This window comes from Haliaeetus albicilla, chromosome 17, assembly GCF_947461875.1.
Source record: "Haliaeetus albicilla chromosome 17, bHalAlb1.1, whole genome shotgun sequence".
Taxonomy (NCBI): Eukaryota; Metazoa; Chordata; class Aves; order Accipitriformes; family Accipitridae; genus Haliaeetus; species Haliaeetus albicilla.
Genome location: NC_091499.1, coordinates 2407459 through 2432773, shown reverse-complemented (window position 1 = coordinate 2432773; position 25315 = coordinate 2407459). Strand labels below are relative to the sequence as shown.

Sequence of the window (25315 nt, the reverse complement as noted above, 5' to 3'; positions counted from 1 at the left end):
TTTTCCAAGCTATTGCACAACATATACTGTGTGGGTTTTTTATTGCTTTTGACAAGTACTCCATTTCCCAAAGAGGAATTAGGGAGAAGTTGTCTAGAACAAGAAATTCTGACTGAAATTGGTGAGCAGCTTGGGCTAAAATATGGGGGAATTTTTCAAAAAGTTAAAACATAGTTCATTTGTGAAATACTAATACATTTTATTTTGACTATTCAAAAAGAAGTTCTTTTCCATTCAAAACATTCTTCATTTGAAAATAAATCTAAATATTTCTGAAGATAGTTTTGAAATGTTTAATTCCAAAGGGTTCAGAGTATTTAACCCAGGATTACCTATATTGACTCCAAATTAATCTTAATATTATTTTGTTGTTGTTGCTGCTGTTGTTGAAGACAACCCTACGCTTTATCTTGATTATCCTAACTCTTACTCAAAAATCAACAGGAAAAAAAAATGGTTCAACCTGAACCATTTTTTCATGAAGGTTTAGTTTGACCATGGATCAATGATAAAAAATTTTTCAAGTATTATTTAAGACCCCAAGAGCAAATATTATGGGGAAATTCATGAGATTTCCCTAAGCAAGCTTTTCCTTGTACTTGCTTCTCCCCCCCCCCCCCGTTTTTTTTTTTTTAAGGACAATAGGTAGACCTATTACTTGGCCCTACCATTGACATAATCAGAAATTCCCTTTGATGCTAATGGTGAGGTCTACTGACGGTGTTATCTTCAGGTTTAAAACACCGAAGTATCCTGGAGCTACAGACTTAAATCCCGGTAGGACTGAATCAAACTTTAACCTTCAAAGGCAGATAGATCAATTGCTCTTGTGTGATGTTTGGTTTAGACCTTTGAAATGACAGACCTTTCTGTTCTGTTTGGAGACTAAAGCTGCAGTGGCCTTATTCTTGAAGGAAAAGAGTTGCTTTTGTGAATACAGTTAACAGGCTTCCCAGAATTATGTAGTGGGTTGGGACACATAATATGTATTTAAAATACCTTGGAACGAAAGACCCTCATTCAAATATAAAATATGATCTCTGTGTATTTATATAAACTTCCCAATTAGCCAATATCCTGGAGCTCAGATGTCCTAACAAAAAAAATGAGTCATATTTGGTATTTGAATCATGTTTTTTGTTTTCAGAAAATATTGTTATGATATTTATTCATCTGATAATGATCAACTAATCAGCAGAGAAAAATGAAACTCCGAATGATTTGTGAAGTAGTAGTACTTTAATAAAGAAAATTTTGAACTGTCAAAGACATGTATCAACCTACGTTCTGACAGGTGATACTTCACAGTTCATGCAGGCTGTGTTCATAAATACTGGGTTTTAATCATAATAGTATTTTAAACTTCATATCACAAAAAATATATTTACAATTCTAAATGAATGACTGAGTATGAAATAAATCCCTGAATTTGAATATTTCCAGGCCTCTATGAATCTGGAATTTGTTGGAAATTTTTCCTCTTTGGATCCCTTTCTAATAATAATTAATGAACTTAAACACAAGAACTTAAAAATTCTTCATTTTTAGAAGCTGTCAGTTTAAAGACAAATGTTCTGAGGAAGCAAAATATCTTCTTCAGACTAAAAACTGGAAATATAGTATTAATTTTATAAACTTTACATATTGAGTAGAGGTTTTAGGAAGATTAGTTACCTGGCTAGAGAGCTTCCAGACAGATTATGTTTCACTGGTATATATTCTTCTAACATTAATATAAATTCTTTGTATCTATTATCAAATTAATACCTTTGAGGCAGTGAAAGGATTCTTCTGGTAAAGCAAATTGAAAACATTTGGAATTCATTCTTATTTCTTATCAGCAGGATTGCTGTCTAGTCCCTCAAGCAGACAATCTCCAGTACAATACCATCTGATGCTGTCATTAAATCCTCAGCGTCAGGTTTCCGTAGCAACAGAAGAGCTCTCTCTGCTTAACTGTCTGCATCTGAAATCCGGAACAAAAACAGTTAATCTTATGCTGGTTTTCTACGGGGTTTTTTTGACAGATTTAATCTCAGACCTTCTGTATCTGGAAAGAAGTGGTAAGTAGCAGTTAAAGTTTGTGATTATTAAATTATAGGGCTGTATTTTAGTTGTTGATGTACACGCACACCAGATGGTGGCCTGCTGTATTCATCACCAGATTAGAAAGATAAAGTCTGGGCTATATGTAGGCCTACACACACGCTTTTAAGTTTACTTTGTAAAGCATAAGAGGTTACAGGGCTTTTAGTGCTTATTTGAGATAGCTAATCTTGGAAAGCTTTACTTTTATTTGATAATAAATTTGACAGGATGAACTTATTCCCAAGGTATTTAAAGTTAGTTTCGATGTTACTGTTTTCACACTGTTATCCCTCTCCAGGCTGACAATAGCGAGCAATATACAAGTTACACAGAGTGTATCCCACTTAGGATTATTGTTCACAGAACAGGCAACTGTCTTTAACTCAAAATATATGATAATAATTAAAAACTGTGACCAGAACTCACATATGATTTTCATACAGAAAAACTGCAAAATGCTTCTGAATGTGATATAGAGACTGTGTGTTTGTACTTACTAACATATTTTAAAGAAAAGCTTTTCTGTGTTCACTAAAAGCATTAGCTTTTTAAATTTCTAAGACAGCCAAATGTTCCAAAAGGCAGTAGAAAGTCCACCCAGCTAGCATGGAGAGCTCCCAGATCAGTGGAGTTTTGAGTTTCATTTTAGTAACTATCCGTTCTTTCTCATTATATTTTTATGATCTTATTTTGTCGTTGCAATTGATAACATGTATGATGTTTTTAAGGAATTTTACTTAGATACAGTGTCCATTTTTTGGAAGCAATATTTATACACAATGTAGCTGATACATTTTTAAAAACACCTTCATAAATAAGCCTGAATTACTGTCATTTCCTGGTATACAAAACTTGGCTATATTAATTGTGAAAGCTATGATATAGGTTGAATAAAACAGTTGTGACTGTGGCTTTATTACTTAAATTAAACCAAGATATTGTGCCTTTATACTTGTGAAGATTGGAAGGAAAAAGGTAACAGTTTGGTATAATAAGCATTTTTGTTTATACATTTATGAGAGTATGTTTTGTTATTTTTTAATGGGCCAGGACATCACTAAGAGGAAGAGATACTGTAGCAAGTATCAAGCGCTTTCACAGAATCAGTATTTTTGCCTTTTTGTGAGGCATCTCCAGTTATGACTTCTAGATATATTTATTTTGTACTAAAATCATACCATTATGTGTTATACTAATATTTATATAACTGTTAAAGTTATTTAAATTATATCTTTAATTTCATGTTTCATTTTTAAGTAATTTGCTTAATAATTCTGGTGATTAGTAAGAAGTCTTTAAGCAATTTCATTCAAATACAATGATCATCTAATTAAGGGTTAAGCCTCTTTTCTGAAGTAACCAGGACAATGATAGTCATTGTCCAAGGGCCTTTTCCATGTAACATCAGTGGTAGCTGGCCTTTGCTAAAGAACAGTCTCATATGAGAGAGAAGATAATCATGTGAAAGGCATGTAAATATTTACTGAAAATATGTTATAAAGATAGAATATCATTTTAACATGACATATTTGAAATGTTTTAAACATCGGAAGGCACATACACCTTTTTTATACATGGCGGTATTTTAGGTTCATAATACTGCACAACAAAAATGCCACTTGGTTTTTATACATCTCTGAAGAGGAGTTAAATAAACCCACCAGAGGAGTTTGTGCATTTGAGGTATCTAGTTAGGACATTTTCCAACAAGAAAGGGAGCAGGAAATTAGCAAACCCTTGACTACACGGTATTACACTAGCAGCGGCACTGAACTGATTTGAGGATGAACAGGGAATGGAAAAAATCCACTCCTTAGACCTTTGGCACAGACCTCTCTTTTGCAGTGATCTGAAGATAGTAATGGGACAGTAGCAAAAACCCCACACATCTTGACCACACATAGGTCATTACAAATGGCACACAGTGCTAAGTACTGCAACCTAGTAAAGATCCCTGTATGTCCTCCCAGTACAGGGCAGCACTCAACCCACTAGTCTAAGCAGAACCGGTTGTAGATCTCAGGCCACGTCTACTAATTTTCAGCAAGTTTCTTAATCAACCCTTGCTTTTTAAATAAATTTTTCTTTCTTCAAAATGCAGTTGGTAGTTTTCTACTATACCAGTGATGTTTCAATAATCAATGTTTCAATAATAGCATTTTGACATATCTTGATAACATAATTACTAGAGCTTTCTAAGTGCCTAGCCAGACCTTACATCATTTTACTGTAAACACAAAGCAACCCATCCTGTTCAAAAAAGTGTTTCTGAAGAAACAATTTTGCTCATGGGAACACAGTTGAGTATTTAAGGCTAAATGGAGGCAGAATTTATTCATTTAGTAATTAGTAAACTGCTTGGCCTGGAGAACCAAAAAAGGGAGTTTATCTGCATCTTAATTTTGCTTGTCTCATTGGTATTCATAATAACATTAACTATTTAGTAATTTTTTTCTTTAGATTATAGACAAGTAATCCAGCTAAAAAAAATTGTGAGCAAATTTTAACAAATCATGAACATATTTGCCAAGTTTGGGACCAATTTTTTACTTCTTGTATGCACTTATGTTGCAGAAAATGTGTGGATGTTTGCACACACGTTCATCCATGTTTTCTTCCTGTTCTCATTCTTTATACACATTCCAGATAGTATCAGTGAGCTTTTACATGAATAGGGAAAAAAAAAGTAGGCTTTAATATGTAGCTTTTTTTAAAGGCCCCCCCCCCCCCGAAAATGCTATGTAATGAGTGTTAAAAATTAGATAATATGATATTTGGCAAATATAAACCTAGACAATTTGTGTTCCCAAAACCATTTGGGAGGGTTGATTTTCTTTCTGGTGTGATACATTGTCTTGATTTTTGGTTTCCAATTTTTGGGTTTTTTTCATAAACATTTGGTAGATAGAGAGAAGAAGATTTATAAGAAAATAAGATTTATTATAGAGTGGACATGCTGACAGGAACTGACTGTGATAGATGCAGCAACACAGTTTCATGTCCATACTGATGCATGTTGTTACTATCTCCCTGTTCCATCAGCCTAGCATCCATTCTCTTGTGCCAGTCAAATTAGTCACATTTGAGCCTCAAATTCCTAAGGCTTATTTAGCTCTGGAGAGTTGATAGGGAAAGAAAAATAATGTCATTGGTTCCACCAATCAAAACCATTCCTTTGGAAAAGATGCTTATGATAAATTAAAATATAAAATAACAGCATTTTCTATATTAAGTTGCAAGCCTTTAGTAATTTTGCAAAAAACCAACTTTTTATAAAGTTAACAAATCAAATGGACAGATGATCAATGTCAAATCTACTGAAAAACTGCCTTTGCAAATGGAATGCTGGATTAGATCATAATCTGTAACTCAAAGTGCTGATGACCATGTGTATGTTGCTAAGCATGCCTTGGACAAGAGTTGTAGTAAAAGTCACCTTCATCCTAAAATGTATTTAAAGTAAATTCCATACTAAAGTGTGAAAGATTTTTAAGGTTAATAAAGATTTCCGAGGTACATGACGAAGAAGCTGTTATTAGCAATAAATATATCTTGAACATTGACTTTCTGGATCAGTCCAATTATTGCAGCAATTATAAATCATAATAATTATTTATTAAATCAAAAGAGACAAAGATTCATTTTTTCTATAAATGGTATTCATTGATGAAAACTGTAAAATATCTTGGCATACTTTACATTGTCAAACTGCTGCTGTTCTGTGGGTTCCTTCTGATCCCCCAATCTTTTACTAGCTTTTCTAATTTTGCATGACTCCCAGAGAGTGTGTTTCTTTGGAAATCTTCCTTTGGAAGATAGTAGCTGCCATTGTTTTGTGCATCAATACTGCAAAACTTAAATAGGGTAAATATGCTATGCAGCATGAAAGCCGTGGTTAGGTAAAGCTTCTCACGTAAGTAAGTGGTTGCAACGTACGCACTCTGTGGCCTCTTTTTTTCATTAGATGCTCATAGACTTTGTTCTCTTTTTGTCTTCAAGGACCTATAATTGTTGAACACCAGTTGCTTCACAGATTGAGTGGATGTTTCTTGCATGGCTAACAGCATATAGACAGGTCATTGATGGGGTATATGCATTAAAATTTCCTAGGTAAAAGAATGAGTTACACACGAGCCTTTCCCTTCATGGGTAGGTGCACAAAGCACTGTTCTGCATTAAAAAAAAAGGAAAGGAATTAGGTGGGAAATGAGAGTTATGTAGCTCACCCTTCATAGGAAGAGGGAATTTAAGGTGCCTGGAAGATTTTAATGTGACAAAAGAAAGGAAGGATATTAGGTTCTTCCAGGACAGGTAGTAATTTTGAAACTGTGGAGCTGTTTACCTTATTCTATAGTCAAGAGATTAACACGGATTTCCATGGGAGTCTCCTGCTTCTTACAGGGTTTAAGTGACTTCTCGCACTTTCTTGGGGAGGGTCTTAGCCTGTAATTTATATAGTTATACTTTTCTCTGCTTGCTCACTGAATTGTTATGTATTTTATACAATTTGAGTTAGCTTCAATGACATACGGAGAAAAACTCAAATCCTGGTATTTAAAGAACTTTACAAGGATGCAGAACATTCAGAAAATACCTGAGCTACTTAGGCTAAAAGGTTATTTTTCTTCCTAAATGCCAGCTTTGTGAAATAGCATCTACCTTGCAACTGTTGAAGTAGAAATTATATATTCAATCGTAAGATGGGCATAATTTGGGGTTTGTTTTGGAGAGAGAAGAAAAGTTTGTTTCCATTCATATCAATGAAGAAAACCAAATAAATGGTCAGTGATTTTTTTTCTTTTAATCTATCCAAACTGATTTCTCCACTCCTTCCACACTTATGTTAAGCTATTGAACAAAAACTCTAATGCTCCTCCAGTTCTATTTAACTACATATGTTGCCAGGGAATTTTAAACCTTCATTAATACAAAGTTTGTGAAATGCTTAAATCTCTAAGTAATTTTATTTTTGCAGATTGTCAATGAAATCAGTGTTGGTGCTTATATGTCTATGATGTGCAAAATTCTATTGCCATATAATACTGAACAGAAGTTTAAACACGACATCAATGTCAATTTTATCAGAATATTATATATTTCATTTTGATAATTTTTTCACATAGTCTTAAATTTGAAAGTGCTTGTGATTGTTTTACAATATGTCAAAATAATTAGATGTGATCGTCATATAAATGTCATATAAAAATTGGTAAATTTCAAAAGGCAAAGTTTCTAAAGCAAATACGTTTATTCAAAAAAATCCTTTCTGATGTGGAATTTAAATAGAAGCAGATCAACTCCATAATTACTAGTGAAATAAAGAAAACAGATTAGAGGGATGATTATGCTCCTACATATGCTTCTGGTGAGACCAGCGTATAATACCATTTATGCTGAAAATTGGAAAGGAAGCTGATGAGACCTGCAAAAGTCTTTGAGGGGTTGTTGAACATAACCGCTTGTGGTAGAATTCAGGAATGTAACTTTTCAAATAAAAGACTGAAAGGTTGCTTTAATGTATCTTAACAGGGACATTTCACATTAGTGAAATATTTTTCAAATAATGTAAGCATAACATAGAAACTGGTATACAGAAACTAAAGCTAGAAGATGGAAATTGGGAAAAAGGAAGTGGAAGCAATGGAGTTTCCACTACCTGATGTCCACCACAAGACTGGATCTTTTTCTACAAAACATGACTGTCAAATCTAAGTACACAGTGAAATGTAGGGAAAGTAACATAAAATTTTCATACATAGAACTAGAATTATTTCTGTGGGTGGGAAAGGAAAGAATCAATGTAAATTTTAGTATCCTCTGAATTTTTATATATTTGGAGTCTTTTTTTAATATAAGAGTATTATTTTAGCCCACTATGAGTCCCCCAAGTAAGGTCATTTTCAGTGTAAACTGATAACAATTCAAAGTTAAAATAGCAAAATCTGGTTCATACTTTAAAAGTACTGCTTAGGCACAAAAAAGAGGATTCATGGGAGAAGTGCCATGAATAAAGCTTGTCTGAAGCAGAGCTCTGAACATAGACACCCAGATTCTGTCTGGTCTTCCTCATAGCTCTTAAATGGGAAACATATGTGGTTACAGTGAATATTTATTTCTCAGATTGCAACACAGCAGTTGTTCAAAGGATATTTGGAAGAGTACTGGGCATGGTGTGTAAAATCCCAGACATTCTGCCTTTTTATGTCTCTGGTAGCATTGGCCAACAAGATTCAGTCCAACACAGCAAGTAGCATGGCCCAATTGAAGCGGATCTTGACAGCAAAACCATTCGTGCAGAAGGCTTGGTATCCACATTATGCATTTCAGGATCTTTATTTTGGATTAACTCTGCTTTCTACCTGGGGACTTGAATGCCTGTTAGCAGTTGGATTTATTAGTTACACATCAGGAGTGCATGTTCTGGTTTAATTTCATTTGAAAGGAATCCTATTCATGTGCTATGTGATGTGATCTGAAGCACTGAAAGTGGGGACAATCGGGATATTCACTTAAAAAACGCATTCCTGATCCAAACGAAAACACTATGTAGCACAGCTCCTCCTTCAGCTGTAGATTTAGCCCTGTACTTTCCCATTTCTTTATGTACCACTGTGTGTTTGAAACAAAGTGTTTTGAAAACCAAAATTAAGAGCTAAGCAGTCTTTTTACTCAGTAGCGTGTCCTCCTGTTTATCCAATGTTCCTTTTTTTGTGAAATTCCATTTGCAGAGCTGCAGGGAGACATTCTGGAGCCTATTAGTTGCTCCCCTGCTTCCCCTCTTCTTGTGCCTGTTCACCCCGCTGCCATGAACTTCTGACTAGGTAACAGCTACAGGCAGCAGAAGTCACATATTTGCCCTTATTTAGTACATCACTTTCTCCCTGTATTTGTTGCACCTTTGTCTAGAGGGATAAAGGTTTAGGAAAACTGTAAAAGAGAGAAATGAAAACTAGGAAGAGTAGCCATGTTACCACACCTTTGTAATTTCCTTCTTTCGGCATCTCATCCTTTGCTGTTCACTGGTGTTCTACACAATACAGCATCCGTGGGAAAGGTTATGGAACCTGTAGGAGTCAGGTGCCTGCACATCTTTGCAAATTTTGAGGAGAAAATTTCCTAGAAAAATATTTATTCTAAAAGCAATGTCCCTTGTCATTGCATAAGGACATCAGCTTTACCTGCTATAATGCCCTCTATATTTACCAGACTAATCTCAATTTATTATTTGTCTGTGGGAGGGGGGTTAAACTCAGTGCAAAGGCAGATTTTCATGAGAGAGACTGCTCTTCTCATTACTCTTTCTCTGTGGTGAGCAGTGCTACCTTATGTTCACTTTAGGTAAAAGCCTAATTGGACAGTTTCCTGACATTTTGCAAATCATACAGTAGCTCATATGCAATGTTATTGATCAGAATTTCTTTTCTGCCCCTGCTGCTTTACACCGCGTTTGTTCTTTCACAGATAAATGATGATGCATTGCTGAAAGCACAGAAGTTAGTTATACTCATGTACATATAAGACACCTTTAGGACATCTCATCATTACAAAAGTGTATGTCCTTATCATTGTACAACTACATGGATGAATCACTTTCTGTTACAACGTGTCCATATTTTCCTTACTTGACACCTAGGAAATAATTTATTTTCATTCATTGTCAGATTTTGCATCTGTACAGGCTGGATCTATGCAGTGAAAATTAAATGGTGATTTATAACATAAAGGGGAAAAGTATTAGGACATTATGACCATGTCACAGTCTTGAATTGTTCTCTTGTTTTTAAAAAGATGATAATATTACTTTTTATCCTCAGGGACAACTGATATTTCTGGAATTGGACCCTAAAACACTGAGGTGCTTATGGTGCTTCATTTGTGCTGAATAGCCTTAAAGTAAACAAAATGCAATAAAACTCTTCTTCTTTTGCTCTTAAATGTTATCTCCTCTTCTATAACCACAAGTGCAACATAAGAACATCTCACAGTCTTCAATATATTGATTTTCAGATTATCTTAGCTGAAGTATTATGAACTGTATTTAAAAACCATTAACCGTACGTTAAGATGAAGAACCTACATGCTGCTTACACAAAGGTTATGGTGTAATGGAGAATTAGTCTAGCTTTCCTTAGTCCTGTGCGATATGCATTTCTCTAAACAAGAAAAAAAGGGTTTTCAGGTTCAATTTTTTAAGCAATATTTGGATGATCATATAAATAATGGTGTATTTTGTCATGTTCTTCTTCAGTTCTGCATTTCAATTGCTTTATTTCAAGCTAATGTCAGGCTAACTCAGTTGTGAACCACCTCCAGCAAGTTTTGTAAATTTAGCCCATTGGTGTTAATGCATCCTAAATAGTCAGTACAGCAATATGACTAAACCAGTTAACAGTAATGCTCACTGATGAATATTACACAGCCTAAAAGCCCATGACTACAACATAAAGGATGCTTGATTTGCCAATTAATTTCTCTAAATTGCAGAACTTTTCCAGGTTGACAAAAGACTATGGTACATTATTCACATAATGTTAGTCACTAGAATAATTTAATATATTATTTCTTTTCCTTTTTATTTTGAGGAAATATTGTTGTCTATTACCCTAATTGCCAAAACATCTAATTAAAACAACAAAAAAGCAATTTTCAGGCATACTTTGTAACATAGTATAGGTAGCAGCCTTAATAACAAGTGAGATAAGAGGGTGAAAAACAGCAACATGTTGAAAAAAGCAAAGCTTTTTAAAAAATGAGACTGGCAGGATGGACTGAGCACCTATCTTTTTGATCTATTACACAAATTTTCATCTCAACATGAAAAAAGAGGAATTTTGCCAAACACGTCAATTTGGCCAATCTCTGCTTTTCATCCCTACTCCCCTTCTTGTTTAGCTAAATTAAAAGACTTGATTTCTTGCCTCTTTATTAATTTGCATAAGTACTAGCCTTTATCACTTACAATACAATCTCTGCATGATGATTCACTGTGCTGAAGGAAGCACAGATCTGCTTTCTGGTTTTGTGACTGATAATGTCCAAACAGTCACCTCCCTTGTGGCATTTGAAGGGGACAGCAGATGATAATTTCAAGATTATTAAGAGGGTGGGTTTTATTTCGTACCCTGTCAAATCCTTGCAATAATCTTTATCACAGGAAAAGATTCATGTTGTACAATTTCCTTTTCTCATTACAGTCATTGTCACAAGAATGAGAATCAGTATGTGATTGACCGGAGTAGTTATGCAGTGTAAAAGACTACCAAACCTCTGTAAACTTAACAGCATTTTCTGAAAACTGCCATTAATCCATCCCTTTCTAAGAGCAGAGGTTGTGACTGATTAGCAGACCAAACTGTACACTGTTGAAAGGGTTGAGATAACACTTTTGGCTATTTCCCACCACAACCCCCCAAAGTCATAACGTACAATTGAAAGTGTTATGTGTTCTTAGCTTCCTGCCAAGAACAAATCAGTTTGACCAAGTGCTGGCCCACAGCTGGAGGGTTGCCTGAAGTAACAAAACAATCATGCCGTACTAAAATGCCTCACATATTAAGTGAGACACAATGTGATACGAGGACTCCACACAAAATGTATCTTATTAAAAACAAAGACACAAGCAAGTCCTGTAATCAAGGCAGGACACTGAATTGCATAGTTATCTTTTATTGGATTTTCTTTTGTATAGGAAGTCCTTTTTACACTACATTTTAATGGCATATTTATATGACATGTTACCGGTAGCATCTCACACCGATGTGAAAGTTGAAAAAATATGTCAATGGCAATCCATTCCTATATGAGGTGTAAATTCAACACAGTGAATTAGAGGTGTTAATACTACCCCCACATCATGCCACTTGGTGTAGTTGTCATTTTATGTCTCCTTGCTTTTTTGAAATCTGCTTTTTATTCTTGTGTACATCTTTTTATGAGACTGGTGCAAAGAGGATATGTGTGCTTCTGGCCCTCTTAAGCATGGTAGTACTTGAGCTCAAGGTGTAAACTGTTTATACCTGGCTCATCAGCAGGATGGCAATCATTTCGTATACTTGTACAAACCATATTCTTATACAGAAACTACTTTAGACACTGTATTGTACTAGAAGCTGCAAAACAACACTGCTTTTCATCATCAGAAGGTCTGTTTTGTTTCTAACACAACTGCAGCTAAAGGTAAAGCAATTGTGAGATTCAATAACGAAAACCAGGGCAGAGAGCAACTAACAGTCTCTGAGATATTATCACCAGTGAAGCAGGACATCATTTGCCTGCCATTTTATGAACAGTCTTTTCAGTAGTTGTTAAACAGACACAAAGCATAGTTTTTACCTGTGGCAGACAGACTCTGAAACAGTAATCTACGATATCCCCAGGTGAAAAGAATTACCCAAATTGTGCTGTAGCAAAGATGCATGCATTGCCATTCTTCTTGTTACTATGGAATACTGCTTTAACCTTTCAGGCGCAATATATTGCAACAGTATTATGTAGACAGATACTTGCAGAGAACTTTCTGAAATATATATGTACACATATATATACATATATATAGAAGCTCAGAGACAATTCAAGAAACTTACAGATCTACCAAAATGGTCAAGTATACGTGTAGATCACTATCACCTCAGTTTCCTTGGCATCCAGAAGTGTTTACGCTGTTTCAGAATTCCAGATGAACAGAAACCTCTTTGGCTTCCCTTTGAGCAATCTCTTTTTTTACACCTGTGACCAATTTCCATCACTTTCAGCAAGAGTGACAATGAAAACTATTGCTTTTGCTCAAAAAGCAGCAAGTCCTTTTTCCTCTGTTCTTGTATTTTTGACACGTGCCTTTTTACAGGTGTTTAATGTAAACACACAGCTACTCTTTTCTCTTTCCTTGCAGACCAGTGGCTTTGCCTGTGTTGTACCTGCTTCATTGTCCCACTGAGGCAAAGTTCATTCAGTCTGATTCGGAGTCAGATACAAAACTAGCAGTTCCTCTCTTCCTAATAGAAAAACAGGTAATCTAAGATAACATGGATGACCAGAGTACAGGAAAACAATACAAAGAACTCATTAGATCAGAGAGCATTAATCACACACACACATGCACAGATTAATTCCCCAAATTGTCAAAAGAAATGTCTGACATAATAGAAATTATTTTTTAATATTGCCTAAGGAAAAAACATTGCCTTGAGAGGTAGTTAGTGTACTTTGTAGTTCCATTTAAGTGAAACATAGTGCCTTGCTTTTCATATTCTATACAGAATACTATTTCCCTAATTAAGATAAAGAGAGTTTGTGCTCCTGAATTAAAGTTAATCCAGTTTCTAGGGTTTTTGGAATCTTATATATATATATATGATTTGTTCTTTTTGTTCTTGGAAGTATCAGAACTCAGTCCATCTATTGCTAAATGTCTTGCATTTAGTTACTTAGCTATTTTTAATTTTCTCTTCCAATCATATCATCACAGCACTTGTAAGCCTGGATGTCTCCTAGTGAATTCTTTAGCCAGGAGCCATCATGTCTCCTGGCTACCAGCTGAGTGGTAAAATGCACAGTGAACATAGAAGAATGGTACTTTGTCAAGTAGTTGACACAGCAACCTTGTGAAGGGCACTACAACTTAATATAACATCTGTACTTAGAAAAATCATTGAACCTACACAAAGAAGTTCAGTCAGAGAATCTGGGTGTTCAGGACCAATTTTCAGATGGTCCAGACCACTCAGCTTTTGCTTGGTTCAAGTAGTTCTATTTTAACTATGCTGAGATTTGAGTGCTGTAATTCCCTGCTGTCTACACTGGCACAGCTCTCTTCAAAAACTGCCCTAGATATGACTTTCAAGAAACTATATATGTAATTTTATAACACTAACTCTTCATAAGAGCCTGGATCACCTTGAAGACAGTGTCTGATGTCACTGCCTGGAGAGATCGTTTTGTTCATTAGGAGAACTGTATCAGCTAGCTCCTATGAGGCAGCATCCTGACATCATTAAGCAGATAGATAGCTAGACATGGCACAAAGACTCCATGGGTAAGAAAAGAGAGACAAAAGCCATCTTAGCTAATATTTCAAGGGTCTTTTTGAATAAAAGTTTGAAATGGGCTTTATATAATCTATGTAGAATTTTAGTCTTGCCTGATACAGTCACTGCAATTGAATGTGTAAACTATGTTTTAAGTGAAGATGGAGCAACTTTCTTTTAAAAAATAGATAATTGCTCAGATGATATAAAGCACTGAGCAGAGGTGTTGCTTAATACCATTCTGAATCAATATACTTTATCTGCTTTCTTTTACTTTAAAACTTCAAAACTGTAGTGGGGAGAAAAGAAGAGTAGCGGTGACTATGCTTTGAAGATAACGGGTCGGTTCTGAATGTTATTAGGATTCCAAGGACCAAAGGCAGATTTAGTGTTGTAGGATAAGGCATATGGGACAAGGCAAGACTGTAAGATTAATTCAGAATTGCACTATGTTAATCTAAGATTTTTTACCTTTATTATATATTTCAGAAATGAGTAGATTAATGAGCTAGGTTTTATTCTCATTAAATTCTTTGTCATGAGAACTCTGAAGAATTGTATAGCCAATAAACTATGTGAAATCAAACTGAGTTCTCTGCTTCTCCTGTTTTTCCATACATTGTTTTGATGCAAATGTACCACTGCTTCCAAGTGCAGGAGAAGGCAAACAGCACTCAGACTAATAAAAAAATCTGAGTAATACATTGATCTATAACTCACAGAAATGATCATAAAGAAAAAAAAATTAAATTCAGGCACATGAAAATTAAATTCAGACACATGAAAGACATGGCTATATAATGTGATGAGTTATACTGTTGTTACCTTTTAAGAATATAGCTTGCACACAGTATTTTTTGTAAAAAGGGAAAGAGGCATTAAGAAGAGCTTATGGATCCAGACTGCAACTGCCCAAGTAAATATCTTTTTCCTGGAATAAATTTTATTCTAAAACGTTAAGGTGTTGTGTGTGGTTTTGTGAACTTAATGTATGATGGAAAACCTTCCACACAGGTCTTTGGCTGACCTGTACTGTCCTGCTTTTTAAGTTGATTTTTATGTTGGTCAGTTTGCAGTGAACAGGCCATACAGAAGGAAGCTGCTGGCCAACTGCTGTAGATGTCCAGGCTGCAACAGAGCTGCCTCATCTTTGTGTCTCCTGGTCTCAGGAAGCCTTGTGATACACTAGCATGGCAGGAAGTTCTTGTTATCATTTTATCAAGAGCTTTCGGTCACCAAATTTCTTGATGTTATGGTGGGAAGCGTGGAAAGGGAGTTTCATAGATTTCTACCCTGTGTTTGGATGGTATTTATTGTAATTTAGCCATAATCACAAGCAAGACTTCTATGTGCTGAGGCAATTTGATAGTCAGGCAGTTTGTCCCCTCTATTTAAAAAAAGTCAGAGAAAGAATTTGAAAAGCCTGGATTTATCATTTACAGAGATTGTCCTGCAGTAACCTTACTATGGTGGTAGGAAGAAGGGGAATTCTTAGAGATCATGGACACAAAGGAAGCCTGTGCACAAAGCCAAAGATAGGAATGTGGAAGTTCCTGCTGGAATACTTAAATTTGCCGTTCATCTGTTAGGCTACTTGTTTTTTCATGCTGAAACACTGAACTGTATTTATGTAGTATGGTTAATCCTATTCTCAGGGCATCAGGTTCTCTGGTGCCTGGGAAATCAAAGCACAGGGAGTTGTTTAAGCTTTGCAAAAATGCACGCATGGAAGTGTAGAGCTAAAAATATGTTAGGTGTAAGTATATTAAAGAGTGGGGCATACATACAAATTGATAATCATCTTTTGCTAGGATTGTTCTTTTACAAATAATAATTACATGACTATTGTAATTATATTCTAAAGCCAAATGCTGACATAAGTTTGACTAAGATTATTCATACAGCCAAAGCAATCTCACTGTAGGAACCAAGGTGGTGAAAAAAAATAGAGTTAATACGTAGTATAGTTAAAATAAGGATGTGATTCTTTGGAGGTTTCTTTTGAGTGATCTTTCTGGATATTAAGCCACATATATTTTAAATTGCTTTGTGTTACCACACAAAAACTTAACAATAAGTTTATTTTTAGCAATGTCGTATATTGACTTGTTCTTCCTAATCCACACCAAGCAAAGTAAAATGTCAGAATAACAAGAAAATAATTCTATGCTTAGCTAGAAAAAAATACAAAAATAATTCCATGTAAATAAAATTTTAAATTCGACAGTAAGAAAGTAATCTGTTAACTTATATCACAATTCTTTTAAATGTGATAGAAATTCTAGTGTTACTAAAAATGTTGACAGTTTGAGTATCTTAAAGCACCTGGAATCCAAAAAAATACATTTCATTTCAGTAGAATATTTTTTAAGACTTTTTTTAAAAGGAAAATGAGTTTGATCTGAACACTTATGGTTTTATACTACGCTTCTGCATTTTTTCATAACTTTATTACAAACATGGGGGATTCCACATTTTCACTAATCAGGTTATGCAATGCCAGTTTCTTCAGAGCTCTATGGCTTTGCTTTCTGTGGACCATTTTTAAGGACCATTAATAAATACGCTGTCAAGTTTAGATACCTGGAACTGATCTAAAAGCTTTTTAAAACAAGAATTCAAATTCTAGAATGAAATGGTGTATAATGGTAAGGAGATGCTCATCAAAGACATTAAAATTGTGGCTAAAATATAGATCTCTTCACTCAGCGCACTATCTGAGAGCTACAAGATTGCAATCATAACAGAGTAATGAAAATGGATTTAGCTGATGCCATTTCTCATTTTCATTACCATCATTTTCATGAGAATGGATTAATATTGTGCTATTTTGTATTCTGATGGCAAATTTTGTCACAAAATGGATTCATGCCAAACCATCTTTTGTTCCTTTTAATCTTTGTCAAGAAGGCAGGACACCAAATTTTTCATGACCCATTGATTTCACAGAAATATGTAAAACTTTCACAGCCCTGCAGACTTCAGACTTTTTTTGGTGATTTGGATAGTCTAACCCTATGTGATGCTTACTGAAGCAATACCAGTAAAGAACAGAAAGCACAAGAAACACAACAAAATAGTAAGATAATTTTTTTTTCTAGATGTCATTTGTAGCAAGAACAGTAGAAAGTGCAAAAATATAATACCAATGGAGATTAGCGAATAGGTTATAAGTGACTTAGGTAACTATTTGGAGTTTTACATATACATGCAAATGTAGGGATTATAGCCAAAGTTTTTATAGCAGAAATAAGTGTGTTAAATTATGGCAAGTCATAATGTATTGATTATGACCAAAATTAAAATCCAGAATGTTTTAATTCTAGTTAAATATATAGGGTGGAACTTTAAAAAACTGGCAGACAGGGTACTTCGAGGAACATATTCAATCCTTTCTGTATGTATATATATTTATGCATTCATGTGATAAGTCACTGTGCTATTCGACTATAATGTTGAGGTAGCACATTTGCATGAGTTTAATTTTTGGTTTTGCTTTCTCTTCACAATGTAGTTTTGGTCCATATTAGATACATAGCTGAAATATTTAGTAATAGTTTTGAACTAAAATAACTACATACCAACATTACATGATCATTGACATTACATGTCTTACAACCTGAATGTATTTTTGCTTTGAAAATTACATGCTGGAAGAAGGAAGATAACATGGTAATGTACCTAGGGCAGTGGAAATGTATGAAACTCTCCTTGTCCGCATAAGGAAATGTTCTTATACCTGTACTGAGAAAGACTGAGTGTGATAGTTAAATAGGCTGATGTACTGGGTGTCCATAGCAAGGTGGTGAAGGCACCATAGCTGAAATGTTTATACCAAAACATGAATCTGGAAAAGATCTATTGAATTACATAGAAGTTTAGCAGCCAGATTATTTTGAGGGACATAATAGGCATTTTTTAAAAACATAAATACCACTTAAAGTCTACTGAACACTTTATCCTTGTCCCTACTTTGTCCTTACCTCAGTATCTTTTGTTTGAGCTGCATTTAAAAGCTAATGATAACACAAAAAGTAATCAGAAAAGTGAATTTTCCTTTTATTTGGAACCTTTTTCAAGTCAAGTCTGACAAGCTGATGAAGTAGGGAAGTTCTAAACAGTATAGGACAGAGTATAATAAAGCCATATCAATAGAAAACTTTGAATGAAAACTGAAACAGTAGTGATATCAATATTATCTTTATTTAATGATAATTAGCTTGTAAGAACACCTTTGAGCCTCTTCTGCTTTATCTAGGTCTTTGCATCAATCTATTAGATGAAAGATAGGTAGAAAGAGATCATTTTTTTGCGGCTGCCTGAAGCAAACCAGTGTTTCATTTTTGAATGGGAACTCAGTAATTTCTTGTTGTCTGGAATGCTGGACTGAAATGATCTCTTATTTCTAGAAGTGGCCTTTTCTTCCCATCAAATCAAAACAAAAAGTCAAAGTTTTTTGGGTTTGCTGGTTTTTTTTAATTTGAGTGGAAAAAATTCTATCATGAATTTTAAAGGGAAGTACTTATTTTCTAGTGAAAGTATCTGTAAGCTTTTAGAAATGAAAATTTATCAGATTTCCAAATTCTTACTGTGTAATCCTCTTCTGAATGCCTTTCAAGATTAAGAAGCCCCAAGTTTTTTTCAAAGATGCTCACCAAAAGGTGGCATGTAATCCTCTTCTGAATGCCTTTCAAGATTAAGAAGCCCCAAGTTTTTTTCAAAGATGCTCACCAAAAGGTGGCATGTATACTTCAATTACCCTGACTAATGTACTTTGGAGAATCTTCTTGACTAGTGCTTAACTGTTTTGAAGGTATGTCAGGTCCTTTCAGGCTAGTTTTCAGTATGCAAACCTTCCACAGAAATGTCTGAAATGTTTGTCAGGTATTTTCCTACACATGGCCCTCTGGATGTACTAGTTCCTGATATGACATATTTCCCAAGGAACTAGATAGCTTTCAGTTGAATACCAGTGTGCTTCTGGTTTTTAATACAGGGTTCATATTATAGTATGGGGTTCCCTTTATTACATGGTATAGATTTCAGCTGTTTATTTTGCATATAAAGAATTTAAAAAGAGGAAGTACTGCTTGCACAATATCAGAGAAGGGGGCAATAAACAGTCTCGGAGCTTTTACCTTGCTGATAAGTCTGAGTACAGCCCCTTGCATATTTGTGATCTAATAAACACTGAGCAAGCTTCTATTCAGCATATCTGCTTATATTAGCATCTTTCATTGCTTTTAGACTTAGCTTCAGAAATCTTACTAATTATTAAACATCTGTAGCTGCTTTAGTGCTGGACTGTTTCTTGACCAGTATATGAGTATTTGAATAAGAGTGTACTTTGACCAATAGTCTTTTCTTTTCATGGGAAGTTTGTAGACCAACATTTTCAGAACTTGGCTTCAAAACACTACAGCTCCTTTTCTCTGTCTCTAGGACATGGGCCTGACATATTTCAATACATTTTTAAAAGAAGAGGAACAAACACATTATTTAAAGTACCATCTTGTAAACTCATTGTCCACTTTTGCTCTCTGTTTTCATTGTTTTAAATTACTTACCTGGAAATAGGTATTCCCCACCCTTACAAAATGTGAAGAAAGTTCTCTATTGATTAGATCTGTAGTCAATATCTTCAGGTTCATTTTTTGGCAAAAAATGTCAGATAGAAAACAATGCTATATTTAGAAGAAGAAAAAAAAAAGGAGAAAAGAGGTATTAAGATAATATTAAATGTCTTATCTATTATCCCCAGAGCAGATGACTCATCAAGCAGTTTCAATTTAAAAGCCAGATTTGCAAATGTAACAGAAGTCCTTGCTCAAGGGACTGTTGATTAATTAGGCATCAGACATAAAATTCATATAACAGGTTTGGGAGCAAGAACCAGAACTTGGAGCTGCTTTGCTGACTCTATAGGGCCTCACTTTCACAAGGAAGGAAAGCAAATTTCCCAGCCTCATGGTAACCATCATCTACTTATGCAAAGTAATCTCTAGGAACATATGTATTTGAATGCCCTTAAAAAAAGGAAACTACTGAACCTTGTTCTCGCACTTCTTGCATGAATATTTTAGTAAGATGACTGTTACATCCTGAGTGGATAAGAGCATCATTCCGGAACATTGTGTGACTCATGTGAGACATGGATTTTGAAGTCTCCACCGCCCTCAATGTTTCCTGTTTCCTACATATCACCTCACCGAGGCGATCGGCTCCAGTGCAGGTGCATTCCGCGGCGGAGCGGGGGATCGCTGCATGCAGGGCAGTTTCCTGAGCTGGGGAAACCCCAGGGGAGCACGGAGACCCACTGGGAGCCGGCAGCTCTCACCAGAGCAAGCGGCTGGGGAGGCCTGGGCAGGGCCAGGAGTCACGGCGGCCGCCCCCACTCCCACTAAGGGCGGCCCACGGGAGCGCCGGGGACCGGGAGCGCGGGAAAACGGGGCGTGGCGCCTCAGCTGGGGTGTGGCGCGGCGGTTCGCGCGGGAAAGTCATTTCCCTTTCCCTTTCGAGGGAAAGACGTTCCGCTGGCCGAGCGGAGAGGCTCGAAGTCCGCACGACCCGACAGGCGGGCACCACTCTGCGACCGTCTGCATGGGCCGAGGGCGCTTGTCCTACCTGACGGTAGGTCCTACCTCAGGGCAGAGCAAAGGCTGCAGCTCCGGCTGGGGGGTCCGCACCACCTACCCCAGCCGGGGCCGATGCCCCTGCCCAGACGGAGCTGCTGAAGGGAGAGGCTGCGGTGCAGACCTCGGACCGCAGGGAGTGCCGAGACCTTTCTCCTGGGGCAGGGACGGGCAGCAGAGCTGCCTGCAAAAGGTGTGCCCGGGGGGAGGACCTCAGGTGGCTGAGCTGCAGGAGGCGGTGAGAAGGCTGCGTAGCATCAGGGAGGCTGAGAAGGAGTTAGATAGCTGGTTCCAAGTGCAGTCTGCAGGGGACCAACAGCCCACAGCCAAACAGCCAAAAACTCCCCCACCGGCACCCATGGAGGGGAGCGGGGCAATAATGGAGAAGAATGGAAACTTGCAACGGCAAGGACCAGCAGGAGGAAGAGACTACCCCCGAAGCCTGAGGTGCTCTTGCAGAACTGCTCTACAGACTGAAGAGGAAAGACCTGTCACATCAGGAGAGACGCTGGAGCTGAGTAAGGCAGCCTGATCTGCTCCCCGTATAACAACCAGCACAACTAAGAAAAGGCGATGGGCGATAGTAGTAGGCGACTCTCTTCTGAGAGGTACAGAGGCACCCATTTGCCAGCCTGACACACTTTCTACAGAGGTGTGCTGCTTACCAGGGTCTTGTATCAGGGACATCACCGAGAGACTACCAAGCCTTGTACAGTCCACTGACTATTATCTGCTGCTGTTTTTTCATAGGGGCACCAGTGATACAGCCAGGAGCAGTCTGAGGGGTGTCAAGAAGGATTAGAGAGCCCTGGGAGGAGGGGTAAGGGACTCTGGAGTGCAGGTAGTTTTTCATCAGTCCTCCCGGTCAAAGGGAGGGGGTTTGAAAGGGCCACTCAAATCTAGTGAATCAACAAATGGTGACAGGCCTGGTGCCACAGCCAGGGGTTCAGCTACTTAGACCATGGGACTGGCTTTGAGAAACCTGGTCTACTGGGGGCTGATGGGGTCCATCTGTTGGAGAAGGGGAAGACCATCTTCAGTCATAGGCTTGCCAAGCTGGTGAAGAGGGCTTTAATCTAAAGTTGCTGGGGGAGGGGAACCTCAATCTATCCCACTCCTTCCAGTGTGATGCCAGTGCCGGTAACAGATGCCCAGAGCCTGGAGAGAGATCACAGGTCAGCAGGAGAGCACCAGAAGAACAGCACAAAGGAATTCCAGCCACTCAGCTAGGCAGCTTCATCGGGGGCCCAACTTCAATGCCTCTGTGCAAACATACTAGCCTGGGGAACACAGAGGAGTTAGATACATGTGTACACCTGCAGGGCTGTGATCTTATTGGCATCACGGAGACATGGTGGGATGGCTCATATGACTAGAGCGTTGGAATGGAAGGATACAGACTCTTTAGGGAGGACAGGCAAGGGGAGACAAGGAGGGGTGTCACCCTCTGTTCAATGACCAGCTGGAGTGCATGGAGCTCCGTCTGGGGATGGATGAGGAGCTGACTGAGAGATCATGGGTCAGGATTAAAGGGAGGGCAGAGACAGGTGACATTATATGGGGGTCTGCTACAGGCCACCCAACCAGGAAGACCAAATGGATGAGGCCCTCTATAGACAGACAGGAGCAGCCTCATGTTCACAAGCCCTGGTCCTCATGGGGGACTTCAGCCATGTCGGTATCTGTTGGAAGGACAGCACAGCAGGGCATAAGCAATTCAGGAGGTTCCTGGAATGCATTGCTGATAACTTCCTTCTCCAAGTGATAGAGGAGCCAATGAGGAGAAGTGCTATGCTGGACCTTGTTCTCACCAACAAGGAGGGGCTGGTGGGGAATGTGAAGCTCAAGGGCAGTCTTGGCCCACCATGAAATGGTGAAGTTCAAGATCCTTTGGGCAGCCAGGAGGGCGCACAGCAAGCTCGTTACCCTGGACTTCAGGAGAGCAGACTTTGGCCTCTTCAGGGATCTGCTTGGCAGAGTACCATGGGAGAAAGCCCTGGAGATAAGAGGGGCCCAAGAAGTCTGGTTAATATTCAAGGATCACCTTCTCCAAGTTCAGGAGCGATGCATCCCAACAAAAAGGAAGTCAGGCAAAAACGCCAGGAGGCCTGCAAGGATGAACAAGGCACTCCTGGACAAACTCAAACACAAAAAGGAAGCCTACAGAGGGTGGAAGCAAGGACAGGTAGCCTGGGAGGAATTCAGAAAAATTGTCTGAGCAGCCAGGGATCAGGTTAGGAAAGCTAGAGCCCTGATAGAGTTAAAACTGACCAGGGACGCCAAGGGCAACAAGAAAATCTTGTATAGGTACATCAGTGATAAAAGACTAGGGAAAATGTGGGCCTTCTCTGGAAGGAAATGGGAGACCTGGTTACCTGGGATGTGAAGAAGCCTGAGGTACTCAATGGCTTTTTTGCCTCAGTCTTCACAGGCAAATGCTCCAGCCACACTGCCCAAGTCACAGAATGCAAAGGCAGGGACTGAGAGAAAGAATGACTGCCCACTGTAGGAGAAGATCAGGTTTGAGACCACCTAAGGAACCTGAAGGTGCACAAGTCCATGGGACCTGATGAGCTGCATCCGCAGGTCCTGACAGAACTGGCAGATGAAGTGGCTAAGCCACTATGCATCATATTTGAGAAGTCACGGCAGTCCGGGGAAGTTCCCACTGACTGGAAAAGAGGAAACATAACCGCCATTTTTTAAAAGGGAGAAAAGGAAGACCCGGGGAACTACAAGCCAGTCAGTCTCACCTCTGTGCCCAGCAAGATCAGGGGGCGGATCCTCCTGGAAACTCTGCTAATGCACATGGAAAATAAGGAGATGACTGGTGACAGCCAACATGGCTTCACTAAGGGCAAATCATGCCTGACAAATTTGGTGGCTTTCTACAACAGGTTTACGGTATTGGTGAATAAAGGGAGAGCAACTGATGTTGTCTACTTGGACTTGTGCAAAGCATTTGACACTGTCCTGCATGACATCCTTGTCTCTAAATTGGAGAGGCATGGATTTCACGGATGGACCACTCAATGGATAAGAAATTGGCTAGATTGTTGCACTCAAAGAGTTGCAGTCAATGGCTTGATGCCCAAGTGGAGAGCAGTGATGAGTGGCGTTCCTCAGGGGTCGGTATTGGGACTGGCGCTGTTTAACATCTTTGTTGGTGACATGGACAGTGGGATCGAGTGCACCCTCAGCAAGTTCTTCAAACAGTTAAGGATTGTATCTAGTTTTTTCTAAGGATGAAAATATTTAGAACCTGAAGAATATTTACAAGCAGTTTCAACTTTTAAACTAGGTCAAGATTTTGGACTTAAACTTTTTGGCTGTTCTTAGTTTTTAAAAGGTATAAAATTTCACAATTTTAGTTAATATTAGCTGAAAATCTCTTTATAATTGGTTTATGCTGTGCAGTGCCGCTATAGCAGCTGGTAATGTTGTACTGTGTGCATATAAAATAATGTTAATTTATACAAGCTATTTTACCATTGAAGCCCTGTAACTTAATGTATTTATATTCAGATAAGGTCTGTTTTCCCCTTATGATTTTAACACGTTGATCATATGAGAAATTATAGCTTATATTTAAAATGTTTCAGTGTCAAAAACCAAAGCATGGATTTAAAAGATTTAGTAAAGATAGTGACAACATTTCTCTTAGCTTGATTTGCCTCCTGTGAGTGGCAGTGCAATGGGACCTCTCCTGGCTGCTTGTGTCCTCTTTGGACAGAAACAGGAAAGTGGTTGGGTTGGAATTCAGTCAATGACAACAGGGATACTGATACAGTTTGCCTATTTAACGTGGTAGCCATTGTAAGCTTCCTTTTCTGTTTTCATTTACACTAGCTTCCAAATTGCTACTGTTACCAGGGAATTGATTGATGAGCAGTTTTTAGGGGGGAGGAAGTCTGATTTTATTTCTCCATAATGTGAAGGTGACGGTTTGCTTTGTAGGCCTTCTCACATGACTTTTGCACCCCAGAGGTCCTGGGACTATAATCATCTAATCTATTGTAGGGTGCCATTTTATCTGGAGTTAGGAAAGACTCTGATGCACTCCTTCTAGCTCAGTAGGCTTTTGCACCTGGAACTCTACTGGTGGGAGGATCTAAATTCTCATCGTGTGGCTTCAACTTCCTCTTAATATTTTGATCTTTGAAATGGTGAGGGAGACTGTATCAATCTTTTAGCTCCCAAATGGTGAGACTGACATCGCATCAAACTTCCAGACAGCTGTTAGTAAGGTGGCCTGGATTTCATTCTGTATTCTCAAGTTTGTAACTGGAACTACCTATGTCCCATCAGATTTGCATGTCTCTGACTAGCAGTATGCATTGGCTTCTCCCAGCTAGGTAGTAATCCTTAATGATGTTGTACCTTCTGTGTTTATCTATATTATAGTAGCCACATTCAGTATTTTCATATCTGTAGCAAAAATACTCATTCAAAAGTAAAATTTAATTTAAAAGACTAAATCCAGCTTGTGAATTTCCATTGTTTCTATCAATATCAATATATTGAAAAAGACTGTGTCAGGTGATGAAGAGAACTGAGAAAGTGTTTCTGGGT

The 25315-nt window shown here is 37.7% G+C and overlaps 1 protein-coding gene across 1 annotated transcript in view; it reads left to right on the top strand.

The window, feature by feature from the left end:
- Window positions 1–1944: 1944 nt before the first annotated feature.
- EYS (eyes shut homolog) overlaps window positions 1945–25315 on the top strand; it is a 938397-nt gene continuing 915026 nt past the window's right edge. The window contains exon 1 of the mRNA XM_069804576.1: window positions 1945–2063. The gene's annotated coding sequence lies outside the window, so the exon portion shown is untranslated. The remainder of the gene's footprint in view (window positions 2064–25315) is intronic.